Source organism: Phoca vitulina, unplaced genomic scaffold (assembly GCF_004348235.1).
Source record: "Phoca vitulina isolate PV1807 unplaced genomic scaffold, GSC_HSeal_1.0 scaffold17, whole genome shotgun sequence".
In the NCBI taxonomy this organism is placed as follows: domain Eukaryota; kingdom Metazoa; phylum Chordata; class Mammalia; order Carnivora; family Phocidae; genus Phoca; species Phoca vitulina.
Window position 1 is genome coordinate 36,643,263 of NW_022589720.1, and position 17,140 is coordinate 36,660,402.

Sequence of the window (17,140 nt, forward strand, 5' to 3'; positions counted from 1 at the left end):
GGTTGGTCATAAGTTAAGTTTAATGTTTATGCTTAGAATTTCATGTGACTAATTTAAAAGTCATACTTCCTAAGTATTATTAACAATTTTTCTATGGATCTTTTGACACTATAAAGTGAAATATAATCTTTATAACATTCTAAAATTTCTTTACTCTGGGGATTTTATGTTATACCACAGACAGTTTCACATCTTGAGAGTATGGAATTTCAAGCCCAATTCTTAAAAGAAACTTAGCAAATATTGTGAAAGTGATTATAGTACTAGCCAACATGAATAGCATGTAAACTCTCTTAAGTACCATATTAGGCAAAGACTACTAAATTCAAGTCACTGGAAAAAACCAAAATGCAATCATCTTTGAATCTGAATAAGAATCCTTATTTTTGAAAAAAAATGTATTTAATAGTTAGAAATAAACCTAGAAGGAGACACATCTGATTACAAAAAGTAAAACAGACAATCTTGGGGTGCCTGGTGGCTCAATTGGTTAAGCGTCAGACTCTTGATTTTAGCTCAGGTCATGATCTCACAGTTGTGAGATTGAGCCTTGTGTCAGGCTCTGCGCTGAGCATGGAGCCTGCTTAAGATTCTCTCTCTCCCTCTCCCTCTGCCCCTCCTCTCTCCCTCTCTAATAAAAAAAAAGAAAGTAGACATTCTTCTGTTTAGTATTCATATAAAATTCAATACAATTTCAAATTGCTAAAAATGCTATCATATTTATTCATGTTTTTATGTATAGAGTTAAGAAAAAACACAAACAGAACAGATATGAAAGGATACTTTCACCTAAACACACAGAGATATTTGTAATTTTCTAGGCACCACAAAATGCATGGCATTCTGGCTGCAACATTGAAATTATAAAGTAATATCTTTTAGATGACATGTTAAAGTTTTCCAGAGATTAAAGATTACATGGTAAGTCTGGTAAAGAGCAGGGGTTATAAATCTAGGATCCCAAAAGATGTCTTCAAAATTCTTCTCACCCTCTCCCTAAAGCAAAGACCTCAATATAACATTAACTTGCAAAAAGATTTTCTGTTCAAAAAAGCTGCCAAGAGATTTTTGGACATTTAGTGTTGTAACTGACATTGATAATTTGCAATTTATGGAATGCCACAGTTTCACGGTTACATCAAAAGTCAATTTTGTTTCTTTTCATAGCATGCTGAGTGAACGTGGGTTTGTTTTATTCTACAGAATCTGGAAATTTGCAATGATAATAAAATACTAAAGAACACTGATTAAAAGAGAATGCCAGGCAATTGGTTTGAAGTTGCAGACATTTTGTAAGAATCTTCACAAATGGATTATTTTCATTTTTTACTTTATAAAATTTTATTAAAAGTGAAAATAAATAGAAGAGAACATGTAGCAAAAGATACAATGCATGCAAAATATCAAAGACGCATGCAATGTGAGCACTCAATTATTTCAATATTTCATTTCATTTCATTTCATTTCAATTATTTCAATAAACCATTACAATATTATCATATAGACTCAGAATTATTTGGACTAGGTTTAAATTCTCAAATTAACAGTTTTAAACTTACTCACAACCTTAAATTCTTTGCCTGCAAATATACATTCATATTGTCTTTTCCTCTCCCTCCCTGCTCCTCCCTTCCTCTTTTCCTCTCTCTGTTTCTTTCTCTCTATATTTCCTTCCCTCCCTTTCTTTTTCTCCTAGATAGATGGATTTAATGACACAATTATTTTTTAAAGTATAGAGTAAAAATTTTAAATGCTGATTGCTAACATTTTAAACTAAATTTGCATCTTTAATGTATTTGTTTAAGTATATTCAATCTAAAAATTCTCAGCTAGACAATAGTTTTGAAATACATATATGGTGTCATATAAATTGTATAATTAATATTCATTATAAAATTTTAGTAAAATATTTATATTATAAAGTTAGAGAAGGCTTGGGGTGCCTGGCTGGCTCAGTCAGTGGACCATGGGACTCTTAATCTCAGAGTTGTGGGTTCAAGTCTCACACTGGGGGTGTAGAGATTACTTAAAAATAAAATCTTTAAGAAAAAAATGTTAGAGAAGGCTTAAAATGTGTGCTATATATGTTGTAAACCTTAAAAAATGTGTTATTTTAGGCATTTTGGCATTTTTAAAAACAAAACATAAATGTTGCATTAGTATCTTAAAATACTGTAAAAGTAACTATTTGAGATAAATAAATAGTACTAAATAGAACATGCTGATTTAGCTTACTGGTTGATATATATTTGTTGGATAAATTATTGACCAAAAAAATCCTTTGGCAATTGGTCAAGATAAATTCTTATGAAATTAAGAATTACAATTTTATTTTTACTTTAGAAAAAATTTAAGAGTTGCTTTCTAAAATGATTTACATTACTAGCTACTTTGTCTTTCTTTTTTTTTTTAGAGATTTATTTATTTATTTTAGGGAGATAGAGAGAGAGCATGAGCTGGAGGGGCAGAAGGAGAGAGAATCTCAAGCAGACTCCACACACTGAGCACGGAGCCCGACACAGGGCTCGATCTCACTACCCTGAGATCATGACCTGAGCTGAAACCAAGAGTCACACACAACCGACTGTGCTACCCAGGTGCCCCTAGCTACTATTAAAAATTGATTTTCCCCTTTATTTACTTTGCTACAAGTTATTATTATGGATGATATAATTTAATTTCCTAGTAATTATGCAAATTCATGAAAAAATAGTGTTTTTTTATCTCTGTTTTAATTAATTAATTTATTGTGGTGGAATGAATGTGTGGTTTATAACAATTTCATGAGTCCCATATTTTTTTTTTATGCTTTTCACAAAGATTTAATTTGTGTCATTTATGTTACAATATTAGATAGATTCCAAACCATCTATAACCCTGAAGACGGTTTGCTCTAATTTCCACAAACATGTGCAACATGTTTAAGAGCATGCATTAAAACCATGAAATCCATTATTTTCCTATTTCCATCCTATGCCATAAAAGATTATTCTAAACATCTTAATAATGGAAAGTATATTAATAATAACACTCTAATACCAAGACCACTTTGCTATTTGCTCACTTTGACTCACTAACTTTGAGTAACCACAAGGTGGAGTCCCTCAGTGCTATAGCCTTATTTTATTTTATTTTATTTTTTTCTATTCAATTAACACATTTTTAAAATTTTATTATGTTATGTTAATCACCATACATTACATCATTAGTTTTTGATATAGTGTTCCATGATTCATTGTTTGAGTATAACACCCAGTGCTCCATTCAGTACATGCCCTCCTTAATACCCATCACCGGGCTAACCCATCCCCCACCCCCATCCCCTCTAGAACCCTCAGTTTGTTTCTCAGGGTCCTCAGTCTCTCATGGTTCGTCTCCTCCTCTGATTTCCCCCCCTTCATTTTTCCCTTCCTGCTATCTTCTTTTTTTTTTTTTTTTAACATATAATGTATTATTTGTTTCAGAGGTACAGGTCTGTGATTCAACAGTCCTTACACAATTCACAGCGCTCACCATAGCACATACCCTCCCCAATGTCTATCACCCAGCCACCCCATCCCTCCCATCCCCCACTACTCCAGCAACACTCAGTTTGTTTCCTGAGATTAAGAATTCCTGATATCAGTGAGATCATATGATACATGTCCTTCTCTGATTGACTTACTTCGCTCAGCATAATACCCTCCAATTCTATCCACGTCGTTGCAAATGGCAAGATTTCATTCCTTTTGATGGCTGCCTAATATTCCATTGTATATATATACCACATCTTCTTTATCCATTCGCTCAGCATCAGGGAAATCCAAATCAAAACCTCAATGACATACCACCTCACACCAGTCAGAATGGTTAAAATTAACAAGTCAGGAAACGACAGATATTGGCGGAGATGTGGAGAAAGGGGAACCCTCCTTCACTGTTGGTGGGAATGCAAGCTGGTGCAGCCACTCTGGAAATAGTATGGAGGTTCCTCAAAAAGTTGAAAATAGAGCTACCATACGACCCAGCAATTGCACTACTGGGTATTTACCCCAAAGATACAAATGTAGGTATCCGAAGGGGTATGTGCTCCCCAATGTTTATAGCAGCAATGTCTGCAATAGCCAAACTATGGAAAGAGCCTAGATGTCCATCGATAGATGAATGGATAAAGAAGTCCCATATATTTTTTAAAAAAAGGAATATTTTTTTTTTAAAACACAGATCAGAAAGAATAATAGCTACATACATTAAATATACTATCATTTATTTCACTTCTATCATTTATTTCACTTTCTTAAATCCTTCATTCAATCTTGACAGAGACTACAATTAATTACATAAGTTAATAATAAATTTTCATTCATTTATTTAATATATTTATTAACATAAATTAATAAATTCTCATTTATTTCCTATTGGACATTTAGCTACAATGCAATAAAAAATAGTAAAATTCACCATATTTTTGTAAGCCGCCACTTGCTTGAAGTGTCGATGCTAAAGCCAAAATTGAATGTGACTGGATTTTTCTATAAACTAGTTGACCTGTTGTTTTCCAGAAATGACCACCATTCAGTCACAATAACCATGACAAACATCCACCTTAAAGATTTATTAAACGTATCAGTTCATATTCAAGAACTGTTTATGTCTATGGCCTTATGTGAACCTGGCCTAGTCTTTAGATAGGACAAATTACCAACTACTTCAGGTATTTTTTTAAGTTAAAAAATACTCTCAGGTAGGAATAATAGTAAGTGATTAATTGTAAGTTAAAACTCTTTCCTAATTCTGAGAACTGTAGGTAGAGAAGGAGGGAAAGTACAGAGTGGATAAAACTAACACAGATTATTGAATGTAAAAATTAATTTGAAAACACCTCAAGTTCAGGATATGGTGATACTTCTCAAAGATGGGGGGTGGAGTGTATATTCAAGCTAGAGACAAGGCAGTTCTCCAATTGGCAATGTTTGCTGATAAAGCTCTTTCATGAATTTTCATATCCATATGATTGGTCCTCAGAATGGAATCAGTGCCTGGAGAACACAAGGGAGAAAATCAGGGTGATGGAGAAATGCATATTTAACATATGTAGCTAACTAGGCTTCTTAGAGAATAGAAAGAAAAGCTCTTGAAGATGAGTCTTAATTCATAGTGTTTATAAGTGAAGTTGTAAGGAAAGAGTAAATAAATAGTACTTTTCTAGTTTCTAGAAAGAAGTAAACAGTAAATGAGTGCCTTATTTGTTTTATAATATCTTTAACACAAATTAAAGTGTAATAGGGGGTAAGAAAAACCAGAAAAGTTTTCTTAAAGTTTCCAGACCAAACGCCAACATTAAAACAACAATATTAAGTTTATATAAATGGAAGTGCTTTAACCCAGACAGGCTGGCAAATATAACGCTTAAGTGAAAAAGGCACCAAAATGCTTCCTCCTCTATTAAAACCCCAAAGAATTTTAATTTAAACTTAATTAGAGTTTTAAGTAAAATGTTACACATTAATTATCCAGTCTCAAAGGACATGCAAAATAATGTCCTTTCACAGGAAGTTGGTTCAGCATTGACTAGCTGCCAACTGTCAGACTAAGGAATTTTTAAAGGGACCTGCATGCAGAGGTTTAAAAAGGTAGAGGAATTAAAATTATATATACACATATATGCATATGTATAAATAATTAGTATAACTTTTTGTTATAATTCCCTGTGACACTATACTTTTGTAATGAAAGAGAAGCACGTTTAAATCTTTTAAAAATGAGAAAATATAATTCTACATAAATTACCACTTTTTTCTGTTTTAAAAGAAATAACTTCAATCAAGAAAATATTCGAGTTTAGAGTTTCATGTCCTTACAATCCGCAAATCTTTTCCAATAAAGTCTTAAATGTCTATTTGCTTATTCAAGTGAACAAATGACAAATCTACAAATTAAATATATAACCCATGAATAATGGTATCTCAATGAATTTATAGGCTGAATGTAGAAAATTCTCACATGCAAAATATGTCATTTATATTTATTATCTTCAAATTTTACATGTACCTAATACAAGTAATTGAACTCAAAACACAAGAAATCACCATTCCTAAGGGTTTAATGTTGATTATGAGCCTAGACATTGGCCAGTCTTCAACAAATAACAAATTTTAATCAAGGTCCATTTGCAAAGGTTCCAGACCACCATTAGCTGTTTGGATAGAAACTGAAGTAAAGTTTCCACTGGGAGAATTTTACTTTGCCTAAAATTCTTGCTCCTAAGAAAGTAACCAAGTTGTAATCTACCTCTATTTTCTAATAGTATTTAGCATATTGTCATGTGGATATAGTTTTGAAATAGAATTTTTACATGTAAATGGAAAACTACCTTCTTTTATTATATATTTGTTAAGAATAGCAAAATAGGGGCGCCTGGGTGGCTCAGTCGTTAAGCGTCTGCCTTCGGCTCAGGTCATGATCCCAGGGTCCTGGGATCAAGCCCCGCATCGGGCTCCCTGCTCCGCGGGAAGCCTGCTTCTCCCTTTCCCATTCCCCCTGCTTGTATTCCCTCTCTCGCTGTGTCTCTCTCTATCAAACAAATAAATAAAATCTTAAAAAAAAAAAGTAGCAAAATATATTTTGTTTTTAAATATTTTATTACCATTCCCCATCCTCATTCTGCTTCTCCTCCCTGTAACCAGCCATTCTAAAATGTCTGATGCATCTGATGCATAACCTTTTGTTTGCACACATTCTTATAAGATGTGTATTGTGGTTTTGTGTTTGTGTGTTCTAAATTTATAAAAATATTTTGCTCTAGAGTTCCTTCTGCTTCTTACCTTGTTTTAACACAATATTTTCAAAATCTATAAATTTTTCTGGGTCGCCATTTAGATTGAGGAAAACCAGCTTCCAAGAGAGCCCCCAATGATTCACACTTCTTGGTAAATGTTCATGTGTGATTGCCTCTTATATTCAATCAGAGTTGGCCCTGTGTGTGACTAATAGGATACAGTAGATAAGAGGTGGTGTGAATTCTGAGGCTAGGTCATAAAAGGTAATGTGGCTTCTGCCCAACTCTTTCTCCCTTGGTACTCAGAGCTCAGATTTCATGAGGGGAGGAAACCCCAGCCATAGGGAGAGGCCATATATATACATTCCAGGGAATGGCACCAACCAAGGTCTTAGCCATGAGCCAACTTCAAATGTCAAAACCGTGAGCCCATCTTTAGATAATTCCAGTCTCTGGTCTTTGAGTAGCACTAGCTGAGACCAAGTGGGATGAGATGTGCTATCCCTATTAAATTTCATATCTATGAGTGTCAGTCAGTTTGGGAGCTCTGAGAGGTAAGTGCCAAGGAGAGATCAGATAGGCAAGAGATTTGTGTGAAAAATGCCTGTGAAGGTTAAAGGAGGAAGGGGTAGAGAAGAAGGGAAGTGTTTTCAGACTGAAGCAAATATGATACCTCTCTTTGAAATGAGAGAAAGAGAGGGGGCGCCGGTAAGAAGAGCTTCAGACTACACTGCATTTCTGAAAAATCTTGTCAAAGCCAGTGGGGGATCTCCTAAGCAAAGGTGCTCATAGAAGAGTACCATGTCAGGCAAAAATGGCCAGGCTCTAGTTCCCTTGCCATGCTTGGTCATTGGCTGTGAAGAACCCTGGAAGAGGATGACATTGGCATGAACACCACAGGACATTCCATAGCATGGCAACTGGATGCTGCCAGTTAGCTATGTTCCACACTGAAGGTTCTCTTCATGGCTGCTACAGTCTATTCCATTCAATGCACAGGTCCACTTCTCCATTCAGCTTCCTCCTAATTTCCCATGGACTTGACTTCCTGAGAGAACCTTTATTCTTAAAACATTCTCTTTCATGGTACTAAACACCACTGATTTTCTATGGCCCTCCCCGGTCTCCTTGGCTGATTTGTCTTTCTCTGTATGAATTTTTAAATAAGGGGTCTCCCCAGGAATTGGCCATAGGTTTTCCTCATGGAAGATGGAGATCAATGGGATGAACTATTGCCTTCATCAGTGCAGTTGCTCTCAGGATCACCATTGGTATTTGTTATGTCCATTCTCCACTATCCACTGTATCTATTCATGTCTCACCTCTGCTGTTCTTGATGATCGTGTATATATATAAACAGAGAGAGATTATATGGAATAGTCTCTCATGATTATGGAGGCTGAGAAAGAGATTATGGAGGCTCAGGAAGGCTGCGGTCAGCCAGCTGGAGACCCAGGAAAGCCAATGTGTAGATGTATAATTCCAGTCTGAGACTGAAGGCAGGAAAACCAGTAGAGCTAGTGGTACCAGTCCAAAAGCTATCAGTCTCAAGACCCAAGAAGAACCATTGTTTCAGTGTCACTCCAAATGCTGGAAAAGACCAATGCCCCAGTTCAAGCAGTACCCTACTGCAGGTGGGTCAGTCTTCTATTATATTCAGGTCTTTAACTGATTGGATGAGTACCGCGCACATGAGGGACAGCAATCTACTTCACTCAGTCTACCTATTCAAATGTTAATCTCATTTAGAAACACCCTCCAAGCATGCCCAGAATAATGTTTGATCAATTATCTGAGTACTGTGTGCCCTAGTCAAACTGACACAAAAGTCATCACAGTGACTAATCCGGTGGTGCAACTCAAACCTTCTTTCCTGAAGTGGCTGAGCTTTCCTGAAGTGGGTAATCATATCATTCTCAGGCCAAGGTTGCTGCACAAGTCCATTCACAGTTTTAACTGGAAAAGATAATAATTTGAGGTACCAATGCGGATGACCTGGGCTCCACATGCATTGCTCCATGTTAGGATCACCTGCAAGAGTAATCATTTTCTCTACTTGATATTAAATTTATTTAAAAAAATCTGGTACCAAGTACATGTAGGTCTTCTGTCTAATATCGAGCATCAAGTTAAATTAATTCCTTGGTGGGAAGTTCTTTGCTATTTGAAATTAATAACTTTTCAGCATTTTCACTATTTACTTCAAAAATCTTTTTGCAAACTCTAAGGATTTTTTTTTTTTAAGATTTATTTATTTATTTTAGAGAGAGAGAGAGAGAGAGAGCATGAGTAGGGGGAGGGTTGGAAGGAGAGGAAGAGAGAGAATCTCAAGCAGATTCCCTGCTGAGCATAGAGCCCAACTTGGAGCCCAATGCAGGGCTTGATCCTAGCCTGAGAACATGACCTGAGCTGAAATCAAGAGCCAACTGAGCCACCCAGGTGCCCTGGAGGCTCTAAGGTTTTTTGCTTTGCATTAGCCATTTCCTGAAACTTTGGAAAAGGGTGACAAATTGTGAGACAAAGTGTCTTTCACATTTGTTCTTTGTATGTTGTGAGCATTTTGCCAAAACCTGATTGATAAGTTTTAAGGACCTTCTTGATCTTAAAACTATTCCATAAATCCTTTAATGGAGTAGTATCACACCATCCACTACACATACTATATGAGAGGCAAAAAAAGACCACTTAGATAGGATCTTCCCAATCAGTAACTACAGGAACTAAAAACACAACAGGGGAAGAAAAAAAAAAGGCTACTCAGATAGGATGTTCCTAATCAATAATAATAGAGGAATGCCTGGGAACATTATCTGTTATCAAAAGAGGCTTGTTTGCAAGATTTTCCTTCTTCATGTATTCCATTATGAATAATCACAAAGATAATGCTTCCTATAAACATTAAATGCTTGTTTCACAAAGCACTCTTCAATGACCCCTTAGAGGCCATGTGGTTTGGGGAATGATAAATTAACAAATTTTTTGCTTAACAGTATATAATAATTTCCACCTAGAAGCAATGCTAGCCTATCTTTGAATGCTTCAGGTGTGTGGCACTGTCTTCTCCTAGTTATTTGAAATAAACCTACATGATGACATTCATCTCTAAAGATATCCAGTTTCATCAATATTAAAAATGTACTTTTGCAGATAACCACATTATCAATAGTTTCCTGCAATTTATTGAGAAGTATCAGCAGCAGCTGCTTCACCCATGACCTTCAAATTACATAGTCATTCATAGTTTTAAAATCTGTCGAAGCATCCTCAACCTACTTGAACTAAGGTCTTTTGGTGAATCTCTCTCTCCTCCCTCTCCTTTCTTTAAGTCTTTGAAGATGTTTAATGCTTTCTGCTGTTTCAACATGGTTCTCTATGGCATTCCACAAAGACTGAGATTTTTAATATACAATGCATGATTATTTCTCTAGTTTTTTAGTACCAACAACACTTTTCATATTTTTCTTTTTCTTTTTTTTTTTTACTTTCTCACATACAAAAAATCATTGCACGTCTGGTAAACAAAGACAAGTGCCTTGCCCGGCTTAAGTCTTTTATGAGTTCTTCTCTCTCAATTCAATTTAGCACTTAAAACTTTTCTTCCAATGAACAGCTTTTCTGGACTTTAGGCTTGCCTAATTTCTTAAAAGATCTTTTCACTTAATAATGTAAAGAAGACAATAGATAGGGGCGCCTGAGTGGCTCAGTCGTTAAGCGTCTGCCTTCGGCTCAGGTCATGATCCCAGGGTCCTGGGATCGAGCCCCGCATCGGGCTCTCTGCTCTGCGGGAGGCCTGCTTCTCCCTCTCCCACTCCCCCTGCTTGTGTTCCCTCTCTCACTGTGTCTCTCTCTGTCAAATAAATAAATAAAATCTTTAAAAAAAAAAAAAAAAAAAAAAAAAGAAGACAATAGATAATGCACAATACTTTTAAACAAACATCCTATTAGAAGTCCTAAGATATGACAAACAATCTACACACTCTCATTCAAACTCTTAATGCAATATAATTGTTTTTACTGGTACATTAGACTATGTTTTCAATAATGAATACGGGGAAAATTTTTGCAAGTATTCATAGTGAGTATGTGGTTAAGAGTTGAGATAAATGATAACAAGAGTTACATGTATGTTTGCAACATTATATGATTCATTGGTGACTCACTCACGTGCAAAGAGAACGTGTTTTTATTTGGACCTCTAAGCAAGTGTGAGTGGGATACAGCTGTCAAGAGGATCTGAATTTCTTGAGAGTGTCGGTATAACAATGCTTTCAAACCCAGAAAGAAAATACTATTTACATTTAAAAATATGAGATTAGTGGGAAAAACAAAGATTGATCTGGAAAATAAGGCGACTAAATGAGTGTTCTGTCATAAAAGCAAACAGAAGAGAGATTATATAATGAACTATGCCAAGAATTTGAGAAAATATTGTTTTATTTTCACATAGAAACTTGAGACAGACTGAAGTGATCCTTAAGTGATTTGTTTAATTATTACTCCAAGTAACCTTTACACTTTTGATAAATCTTAGAAAATAATAACATAAATTATAGTATATTTTGTTAGTAAAGAACATTTTCATATAACACAACAAATAATAGTTTCAGAAGACCACCAAGGAAGGAACAACAAAAAAAAAATAGTTGTCTTTGTATTCTTGTTAATATTTATTTTGAAGTTTCAAGTCTATGCTACCTAGTAAGAATGCATCACCACCTTGTGGAAATTCCTTCAAACTACAGACACATGATCCCAAGATCCAGATGGATTCAACAGACTAATAGATCAACAGATTTCATTTCCACTTAGACTATTATTTCCATGTAGCTCACAACTTAATATTAGACTCTCAACCCAGCTTCCCTCTTCAATGTTAGACCTATCTTTCACTTTCCCACCTGATGCTCTGCAGCCCCCTCAAATATCATAACTTCCTGACCAAATTCTTCATAATAGTTCTTTTTAAATTAGGGGACACTCATATAGTGTTCAGTCATCCAAGATAAACATTTTAGCTTTTAGCTAAGTCAATTATAAAAATCTCCCATAAAAATCCACTCCAACTTAAAATTAGTGACCAAATTCTGTAAGTTATAATTCCTAAATGTCTTACCCTCTTCTTTTTATTTCTATTAACAAAATCCTAGTTTATGCCTTCAAAATTGCATACCTAGGCCAGTCTTATACCCACATCTATGCTTCTAGTGTCCCTTCTTCCCCCATTGCCACTGCTAATACTGCATCTCTTCCCTTGTTAATCAGTTTACTTGATTTAAACTGTCTTAGGCATTATGACCTCTAATAGTCTTATCAGTGTCTGTATGTTCCTTGCCTTCTTTCCTACTAGTGTGCTGAATATCCGATGTTCCAACCATACACTCTACTTACTATGTCCCAAATATGCTCTATTGCCTTCTTACCTCTGCTCCTAAGCTCATACATACTCTCTTTGGCATGCCCTTACAGCATATATGGATTTCAAAATCTTTGTGAGTTTGAACATTTGTTTGAACATTTCTGCAGTGAAGTATAGTAAACTTGAAGACCTTTCTCAGAAAAATGGTTCTTCTCAATCTAAAAAGGCATTCCAATCTGGATGTTTAAGAGATACACGAGGTGTAATGGATATTCACTTGACAAGCTAGGCAGTTAAATCCATATTGGTAACGAGTGGCATTTTAAAAAGTTGACATATGAAGGAAGAGAGTGGCTCCTCATATATCTTATTTTGATTCATTTAGTTTGCTATATAGCTTTTGTTCTGTGTAAAATACTGAACAACTGTTTAATAGAGTTTAACAAGCATTTTGATCTTTGTTTGATATCCCAAATCTCCTTATTAACTTTGCATTTTAATCAAATGAATTTTATGTTTTTTCAAAAGAATCATGGATATAACTTTAGCATTTCAATAGATGATTTCTGTGTACTGGGCAAAATAATATAGGGTGAGTTGATGAGAGGAACTGTCATAGAATGGCAGGTCTGGGTGATGACTGGGGCTGGGCACAGGTTTAGAACCAGATTAGATCGCAATTGCAACAGGGGTTTTCCAAAAGATTTGGCAAGATTGTAAGGAAGCAAAATAGATCACCTTTAAGCAATATATACTAGAGACAGATCAGATTCAAAAGAGGATTAAACAGAGGAGGCAGTCTTTGGTCAATTTTTAAGCAGCACCAGGGAGAGTTCCCTGCATATGTCAGTCTCCACTTGGCAGGAGACAGATGGTGTATTCTTTTACCACTGGCAGCTAGAAATTGTTCAGATGGACCTTATTCCCAAAGGTAGTCTATCTGATAGCATAGATCTTCAGTCTGTTTAGTCACATCTCAGTCATCAGTGGAGGAGGCTTCATTCTCATAAACCTGAAAATTATTGGGATACTAACCCAGGTTGATTTGGAGCTTGGGTTAGAAGATTAATTTTGGTGGAAAGAAGATTCTCCTAAAGTCTCAAGTTCTTTGTGGTCAAAGGTTTTGTTTGTTTGTTTGTTTTCCTCTATTTTATAATCACCCAGGAGAAATGGGCTGAAAAGAGTCACCTTGCCCAAAATTATACCCCCCCCCCCCCCACAGGACAGCCCACAGCCAGTGACTAGTTGATTCAGTGTTACAAAGGCCAAGCTCTCTTTTCCCAACTCAGAGCAACTCTGAAGAGCCAATAAAGTTTCAAGCCCTTCATGGTATCAGCTGAGGCCTCATTGAGACGGTAGCACAGTGCAACTTCTTATTTAGCCCAGTTCTGTTTCATTCTCTTCTCCAAGTGTTGATTCTGAGAATATCCGCCATGGAAAACACATTAAACAACCAGATAGAATAATTCAGCTAGTTTCCATCAGTCCAAATCCATCATTAACCACCACAGTGTTGATACAATGGATGCATAAATATAGTAGCCATAGTGGCAGAGGTGGTGGCTAAGCATGGGCTAAAGACCATGGGTTCTCACTCACCAAAGCTGATACAGCTACTGCTGTAGCTGAATTCCAACCTGCTAGTAACAGAGACCAACACTGAATACTTAATATGGCCCTGTCCTTTGAAGAAACAAATTAATCATTTGGTGGCAAGTCTATTACATTTGATCCCTTCTACCGTGGTAAGGGGCACTGATATACCTTGTCAGTGACTGACATGTATTCCAAGTGTGAGTGTGACTTTTTTGTCTGTAGAGGTTTAACTAGCACCATCATTCAAGGGCGTCCAGGATATTTGATACACTAACACATCATCCCTTATAACTTTGCATCAGACTTATGGTTCCACTTCACCACATAGGAGGTATGATAATGAGGACATGACCATGAAGTCCACTGGTCCTGTCACATATTACACACACAGTGGCTTATGGCCTCATAGACCATGCGATGATCTATCCAAAGCACAGCTAAGATGCCAGCTTGGAGATGTTACTATGCAAGGATGATGGTATTATCCTCCAGGACAGTGTATACACAGTAAACAAATGACTATTATAGAATCCAACAACCCCCATAGATAGAATACATAGGTCTGAGAACCAAATGATAGAAGTAGCAGTGCTTACCATGTGCTTACCATGATTCTCAGTGACCTACTTGGAGAACTTATACTTCCCAAATCTGTAACTCTGTCACCAGGGAATACAGAAAGAGTCACATTGAACTTTAAACTACAGCTGTTGCCTAAACGCTCTGGGCTCCCCACCATCACAAAGGTACGAGCAGGCAAGAAGAGAAATTAAACCCAGGCAGGACTAATTAACTCACCTCATTGAGAGGAGGTAGGGTGGCTGTTACACAGTAGGGACAGGAGGGAATGGATGTGTTTGGCATTCAGCTTGTTAACCGGGATGTCTCGTGGATATGTACAGCAACTTCAGAAGAGCATGGTAACCAGGAGCTTGGACCCTTCAGGCATGAGCGTTTGGTCATCCCACCAGATAAGCCATCTAAACCAGCAAAGTTGCTAACTGAGAATAAGGCAAATCCAGAATAGATAATAGAGGAGGGAGATGCTAAGTATCAGTTGCAGCCTCAAGATCAACTTCAGCAGCAGAGGCTGTAGCTCAACCTTTCAACTTTCTTTTCTCTGTTCTCCTAAGGAAAAGAGTCTCAACCAAGTCCAGACTGAGTTACTCACAGCCTTATATAAAGCACGTGGAAACAAGTAATTCACGGGTTGGACAGTCATGGATGTTGTGCTGTCCTACCCAAATCCATCTTCAAAACTGACAAAATGATTTTTTCAGCTGCTTTGAAGTTTATTGAAGGCTCTCAGATCTCTTCTCATCCCCTTAGAATTACTACCAGCTTAAGAGACCTGTTTTGTCTCTCAGAGCAGTCCATATCCAATGACTAGTAAATATGGAGTTTTAAGGGCTAAGCTTCCTCACCTTAACTTGGGACAAGCTAGAAGGGCCATCCCAGCTCCAGAGCAGCCTACAAGGTTGGCTAAAGTCTTTGTTGCATTTGCATCAACTTGCCCAACTTTTGCCTCTTCCTAACTGTGCTTCCATCCCTTTTCAAAGAACAAACTTCCTGCATACAATCTTCCATTTTAAAGTTTTCTTCCCAGGGCACTCCATCAATGACAACTACTAATAGTAAGTGGATCCTATATTTTTATGGATGATACACACTTCTGTTAATGACTACAACAGATAACCTTCATGGCCTGTAAAAGAAATTCTGATTCTATTATAAATATTTAGTTATACTATTAATGTGCTCAACTGGTTGAAAAGTATAAGCTCTCTGGACTGATTCTCATTTTTACCCAATAGGAATGTAGATATATGCACTTCAAAACATCCTTAACTATTGGGGAAAATATACTTAATACTGAAGAGAACTGAAGTTGTAAGGCCTTAGTGTCTATACCCCATAATCATAGACAAAGATTACATCATATATATAATTTAATTTTTAATAAATGTATCCCAGGTTTTAGTTTCAGGAAGCTCATTATTCAAGTAGCGCAATGTTTGAATGAGCAATTTTCAAATAATTCAAACACATCAATACACATTTAATATCCAGGTGACTATGAAAATAATCCAATACCTTTTTTAATGAGTCAAAAGTCATTTTAGGATCCTATTACATTACAGGTTTATCAATATAGACATTGTAATTTAGACTCACAGGAACAACTGTTACAAAAGACTTCTGATCCATCTACTGTTGGACCACAGAATGATTATTACACTGTCACAACCCATTTTGAACTACATATTCTAGGTGCAAAGACCACCGGAGACCATCATGCTATCCTTTAACTGTATCCCACAGTTATAAAAAAAATAGATGATGTGCTTGTTTAGCTTTCAAGTTATAAACTAATTGGTCAGTATGTGTGACTTAAGAATAACTGGGGAAAAAAGTGAACAGTACGAGTAAACAAATGCAAAAATGTGATAGGTCGGTGTTGAGTATCACGTGTACCTATCCCCTCTGCTCCATGGAAATTGTTGTCAGTGAGAAGCTCCTTCATTAGCATCTTTGCTCACAAAAGAAGACAAGGTTGTTCTGATACATTTCCTCTGAACAACTACAACTCACTTTATGAATACATCTGACATGCACTGAATATATTGCAGCACTCACCCTACCTTGTTGTCAAGGAAACAAACATCACCATCACTTAGGAAGTAGAGAAAAGAGATCTGTAAAAGAACAGAAATATATTGCATATTGCAGGGTAAGAGTTCCTTTCTCTGAAAGAGAATTTGATGAGTTTCCCATTTTAATGAATTGAACCCAAACTCACTGCAAAGCATAAAATCTGAGCATGACAGATAAGATGCTATAAAGAATGCTCACTGATGGCAAAATAATAACAAGGGTGAATTGGCTTTATATTTACAGATAGATTCATTACAGAGTATACTCATTATACCCAACATAGGTATGCCATATCCACATCTGAAAATTATTAAACGGGCTTAATTTAGTGAATTAATCACTTTAAAAAAATAGCAACTATAAACAAGTATATAAACAGTTGACTAAATGCAACTGATTCATTTCAAGTTGTAAATTCATTTGCTTGGGAGATAAGGTTTTGTTAAAGTCAGTGTACTAAAATGATTAAGAACTCAGCTTCTAATTCAAATATCCTTATAATCAAACTGCAGCTAATTTCCAAAGGGAGAGAAAAGGATGGCTCTTTCAGAGGGTTTTAAATGAAAATAATGAAGGGATTATTTACAGAGGTCTGGGAAAGTAGAAGGAAACAACAAGAGATGGCAAAGAACCTCAGGACCAGCAAAAATGAAAGCCATTACTACCCCCAAGAACTCAAGGAACGGTATTGCCAGAATTTGGTGAGAGTGGAAAGAACACCCAATAGAAGCTATAGGTGCATGGGGAAGCAGACCCTCCAAGCAACAAGGCAGGAA